At 33.5% G+C, this 6,000-nt stretch overlaps 1 pseudogene; it reads left to right on the forward strand.

The window, feature by feature from the left end:
* Positions 1-696, forward strand: part of LOC107003792 — a 52,830-nt pseudogene extending 52,134 nt beyond the window's left edge.
* The last annotated feature ends 5,304 nt before the right edge of the window (positions 697-6,000 follow it).

Raw genomic sequence — 6,000 nt, forward strand, 5'->3', positions numbered from 1 at the left:
TTCAGCAAGGACGTTTCTACGTAGAAATCTTGTGTCTGATCTTCTTTGTGCTATTTATTTTCCGCACTTTTACTTCTGCATTGTTATTCTATCGAGGGACCAGTCCCGAGATAACTGGTGGGCGCATGCATTCCAACACAACCCATTATGGTTCAATAGGATCGAAGCAAGCAAGATAGGAGAGATCATTAGAGATCTCATACAGAACAAAGGTCTCAAAGAGGAAGATATTGGTGTAATTACACCGTACATGCAGTAAGTACTCAAAATAAAAAGAGCGCTAATTCAAATCTTTGATTGGGCTAATATAAAGGTTAGAAGCGTAGAGCAGTTCCAAGGTCAAGTGAGACAAGTTATTATCATATCCATTGTCCTATCAACTATACAACATAAAGACTTTGATAGAATTCATTATTTCACATTTCTTAACAATATAAGAAGGTTCAGTGTTGTTGTTACAAGAACTAGATCATTTCTTGTAGTTACCGGGAATCCGCACATAATCTGGAAGGTGAGCCATTTATATTATGTATGCCCATTGTAAAGATGGAGTTTCTGTCTATCCTTTTTTGAATATATTTTTATTTGCAGGACCGCTACTGGAACAAAATTTTATGCTATTGTGTAGACAATGGCTCCTACAAGGGTATGAACCAAAAAGAAAAAAGAAAAAAGAGCCAAGTCAAATTACCTTAATGCCATCATAAAAACACGATTAAGAAGAACTATCTAGTGAAACTTCCCCTTAAAAAATTGAATCTTTTCACATAGGTGTGAACCCAAATAATGAAACAAGAAAGACGAAATGCAAACACAATCAAGAAGAGTTTTTTTAGTTCTAATTGATATAACAAAATTCAAGTACTAGTATGTCCATATCAAATTTAAATACTAATTAATTCAGTCATTGATTTTATCTTGAAATTATTGAATAAGAAAGGAGGGAAAATGAGTATATGTTATTAGGTTTAAGGGGCCGAGAAGAAAAGATCAAATCTATTATTTTTGATCAATTGTTTTATTGGGTGTGGGTCAAAGAATGTGGATATGTATTCGGTGGGTAAAAAAAAAACGTGGATTGAAATTTGAATTCATCCAATAAAAAGATGTCACCTAATACCTAATGATAACAGTCAAAAAAAGATTGTTAGTTTTAAGAGTAATGAAGGACCAAAATGGACTGATGAATATTTTTAATCCAATAGGTGAATGGGGGACATTTTCAAACCATTTCGAATAGTTCAGGTATTTTTGGCCCTTTTATGTAAAATTTATCACCAATAATTTGGATAGACTTTTTAAGTGATTTATATTTATAATTTCTTGAAAGATACTTAAAATATTACTGTTTACTATTTAATTTGATGTTATCAATATAATTTTGATGCACTACATGGGAAAAATCATAATCAAATTTTAAAGTTGAGAACTTCCCACTCTTAATACAGGCAAAATGGTCTGGTGAACCCTTATACTTGTATCAGTTTGTATTTTGGACCCTCCTACTTAATCATTTGTCAACTGAGCCCTTAAACTCAATAAAACACAATTTAACAAATACCTCTGACCATTGACTAGACTTATGTGGCATTAGAATGTCTGAGTTGGCAAAAGCATGTAACTACACACTCTCAAAGAGATTGAATGAAATTTTTGGATTTAAAATAAATTAAAATTAAAAAATAAATATTTATTAAAAAACATTAATTAAAAAATTCTTCTTCTTCAATCACTACACCGTCCTTTTTAGCCGATTTCATCCCAAACACAATTTTTTTTCCTTTGTCATAATTCTTTTCATCAAAAAACCAACATTTTTTTCCTTCTTCAGAATATTTTTCAACTATTTTCATTTTAAACCCAACTTGCTTTCCTTTTTCAAAATCTATTAACATATTTATCAGGTCTTTGATATAAATTAAGTACATTGATTCAACATGGGGCTTTCATTTTCATAGACATTGCTGTATGAATGATAAGTCCTATCATTTGAAATGAGTTAAGGAAGAAGGGATACTAGAGATAAGATATAAGAAACTGCCACCCCTTTTGGTTTTATTGAAGAAAAAGTATCTATAGCAGCCCACCTAAAACTAATGGAAAGATGTGAATGAAGGGTTTTTCTAAAAAATCAGTCTTGATTCTTGGTCATGGAAATTGGGTAAAGATTATTTAAGGGATGTAAATCTAAAGACGGGTCATCATTTGTTAGTGCATGACTTGTCTACATTTTGATCGACAAATTTGATTTGGTGGTACTCGTTGGAGCACTGAATCGCAGTGAGTGAGAGTGAAGCGGCGTTGGTGGTGCACGTCGGAGGCCAGATCTGATGATGCGATTACTTAGATTGTTGATTTTTTGGGAGTTGCAGGAGGAAAAGAAATGGTGATTGTGTGCGGTGGAGATGTAGAAAGGTGAGGATGAGAGTATATTGATTTTGCCGACAACAATGCCGATGATTGCTTTCTCCATTGATTTTGGCCGTAAAATGGGGAAATCAGATGTATGAAATTTTTACTTTTTCATAATAGCTCACTAATAGCTTCACCGCTGCTTCCTCTCATTGAACAAATATACCAATAGATCAAACCAAACACACAAAAATAAATTAAAATGCAAACCATGAAATCAGAGTAATAAAGTTGACGAAAAGTTGAACATAAAATGGTGAAATAATACTCTAAAGAATAAATTAAAATTTTATTATTTTACCTTTTATTAAATAATTGTTATTAACAATTTTAAAAAATGGTTATGAAATAATTATGACATTGTATTAATATATATGATTGTGGATATGACATGTCATTTAGGTAAAAGAGAGTGAGCAACACACATGGTTGGATGGCCTTACAAGTCTCGTTTTAATTGAGTCTAAAGGTTCAATTAACAAAAGATTAAGGAGGAGGGTCTAGAATACAAACTGATACAAGTATAAGGGTTCACCAAACCATTTCACCTTTAATATAACTTGTAATGATGAATGTGTGTTGCATGTGAATGCCAAATCATTACACTATTTTTAAAGATAATGTACATATTATTTAACATAAATTGAATATTATATGGAATAGTAAAATATAAGTTCCTATGAATAATGTAAGGTGGCGTGACACCTCTCTATGTGTGCTAATTATGTATATCGTTTTTTTGTCCTTTTCTCTTTTTAAAATTAATTGTGAAATGTAAGATGCAAAAATTTACTCTTAAAATCATTGTATTACCCCTCTTAAATATAATATTTTTTCACGACCAAACAAATTGGGCCGTGCAGGCATCTACGATAACATCTAAGTAGGAGAACCCTCGAGTCCCATACGTTTTTAAAATGTGTAAAATTAAGAAAACTGACTAATAAAAGAAATTAACGTAATGTTTTATAAAATATGAGTTTCAAACGACTCAAAGTTAACTTGTAAAGTTATTAACTTCCACAAGGATCTAGTCAAAACATGTACAAGAGCTATAAATCTTACAAGCTACAAAATACAGTACAACTGACATGGCTCCCTCCACAGGGAAGGAAAAATAGAAGATGATGAAGATTGTCTTCGGCTTTGCCTAACATCACTAACCTTGCAACCAGACTAAATAAAGAGGCATAGGAAGAGAAGTATATGTATAAACCACCTGCACTAGTACGAATCATTGATCAATCATATACCCACCACAGAATACAAGAAATTGTATATTAGGAAAACATACGGTAAGACTGTTCATACCTCAATCTTTACCATTTTTGAATACTAGTTAGCATACTAGAACACTTAATTCTAATATCTTACGTTCCCCATTCCTGGTTATAATTTAATCAATCTACCTCCTCGAGGTAATTCCAGATGTAACCACTACCAATCTAGACAACCACTCACGACATATCCTTAATTCTTCCACATCACTACTGAACCCTTGACTCCATATAACTTTCTATCAAGGCTTTGTTAACCATTTCACTGTTGATCTCCTTCCAAGGTGACACGTAGTTATTTTATCTTTCGGACATGACACCACCCTAATTTACACTTTAGGGACACAAACAACTTCTCTAAGTAATCATAGTACCACCTGGACCCTTGGTCTTCACTTACCACACCATCTCCCAATTTGGGCTTGATCATACACAATTCATTCATCAATGAGATATAACATGTAAAACTACATAAAAAGATACATATACAGAATATACAATACAATCATCTTTTAAGGAACAATGTAGAATTCTATATTCTCATTAACAAGTAGATACAACAATATAATGATCCTCTCATGAAACCCATACCAAAACTGTTAGTATGTAAGAATGTGATACCCGATCCAATGCATATTAGTATGTTGGAATATGACACCCTATCCAATGTATGTACATATTTCAGAATGTGACATCCGATCCAATGTATATTAATGTGTCAGAATGTGACTCTCTATATAAGGCATGTATATGTGTTGGTACGTGACATCCAATCAAATGTATGTACATGTGTCAGTATGTAAAACCCGATCCATTATATGTTAGTGTGTTAGAATGTGACACTCTATCCAATGCATGTATACGTATCATTATGTGACACCCGATCCATCCAGTACAATCACTATCACGATCAAATCCATAATGAGCATATTTTAAATCAGAAAATCATTTTTTCTTTCATGTTATGAAGTCATACATATTTAGTGCTTTACTTAGGTTCAATTCATAAATCTCTAACCTCATTTATACATGCATATAATGAAATCATTGAAATGTTTATATCCCCCCACCAGAAAATCAACCCATCACATAACCCTAGTTACCAAAGAGGGTTTCCTCACATGGTATACGTCTGATGTAACACATATGAATACATATACAACCCTCCCTTTGTCGTTGCAAGAAAGCCTACGCATGGTTCTACCATCAATTACCAGTATAGTACGCAGTTAATCACAAATTTACAAATACTCATGAAATAAAACCTAGCCTAGCTGGGCGCCTATCAGTCGCAGAGGGATTCTAGCTCGAATCCTAGCTTTTAGACGATGCGAAGGTGCAATCCGTAAGATATCAATATTATTACGCTAAGAATATCTTTCTCCTTATATCCCAAGCCTAAAGCAGTCTTTTGAGTGGTTTCTAGGGTGATCCTTACCTCTTTTTGGTGTTTTGGGAAAAAGGAGAAAATAATATTGCGCGTCATTTATGTTTTATTTTCAACTATCCCGCTCTGGCGTGAATGGTCCTGCTTGAACGCCGTCGCCCTAACAACATTTGTCCTGATCTAACAGGATAATTCGCCCTATTTTTCCAGACGTGTTGTCTTTCCTAACTAAAAACTATTTAGGTCATTACAATCTTGTTCATCCCTGAACAACTAGCGAAGGGATAAACATGTGCCCTTTTTGTTGTACCTCTAAACTAACGTCGACCTATTAGAGAAAAACAAAGGATAGTGGTTTTACAAAATCTATGTTCGGAAGGGATCTTTACTCAAGGGACCTATTAAGGAAATGAAATAACAAATAGAGATAGCGAAGCACCCAAATGTAAATCTTTTCCCGCCAGAGCAGTAGGGTTCTCGCTGAGGCGGGGGAGTTGTGGCGGGTACACTCGTGTTATAGTGGTAGATCAAAAACATTTTAAAGGAGAAAGGGGAATGGTTTTCCCATATCCTCCTTTTCTGACTCAAAACTCCCATAAACTCTCTCTATCACTCGCTCCAAACGTCAATTTCAAGGTAATATTCTCATTTTTACGCAATTTACTTCAATACTTACTTTACTATGATTGCATGATGTCAAACAATTGATTAGAAGGTCCTTAGAGTAGTTTTCAAAATTGTTAAAATAGGTTTCTTGATTTGCTAGAAAAATGTTTCATGGATACCCCTTTATATTCACAACGTCCCTACAACGTTCTGAGCGTAATTCACGAAAATACATAGAACGGACAATCCCCTTGGTTTGAAACTAAATTTAAAAAAATAAAGGAGGCTTCTGAATTTTAATATCAAACTAAATTTATG

This window comes from Solanum pennellii, chromosome 11 (assembly GCF_001406875.1).
Source record: "Solanum pennellii chromosome 11, SPENNV200".
NCBI classification, from domain to species: Eukaryota; Viridiplantae; Streptophyta; class Magnoliopsida; order Solanales; family Solanaceae; genus Solanum; species Solanum pennellii.